Here is a 411-nt window from a genome sequence, read left to right as displayed (position 1 = left end):
TTCCACGACTATGTGAGATTCGCCGAGATTCGCCGAGATTCGCCGAGATTCGCCGAGATTCGCCGAGATTCGCCGAGATTCGCCGGAGCTCACCCTTAGCAGCGCCACCCACCCCTCTCCGCCCCTCCTCCCCGCCACAAGCCTCCCGCCCCCACCCATGACGCACAGCGCCCTCTCCGCCTCGCGCTCCCTCACCGCCGCCACAAGCCTCCGCCCCCACCCCCCGACGCCTCCCCCGCGCTTCCACGACTATGTGCGACACTGTCCAACTCCTCTCGACAACCCCCCCCAGGCTCCTCTCGACGCCCCCTCCCCACACCACGCCTCCAGACGCCGCAGAGACACCTCCCGGACACCTCCGAAGCACTCGTGACCACACATCGACCCCCCCCCCCCCCCTCTCTCTCTCTC

This window comes from Emiliania huxleyi, assembly GCF_000372725.1.
Source record: "Emiliania huxleyi CCMP1516 chromosome Unknown EMIHUscaffold_174, whole genome shotgun sequence".
Classification (NCBI taxonomy): domain Eukaryota; phylum Haptophyta; order Isochrysidales; family Noelaerhabdaceae; genus Emiliania; species Emiliania huxleyi.
The sequence above is the reverse complement of the archived record's forward strand: the minus strand, read 5'-3'. Positions refer to the sequence as shown.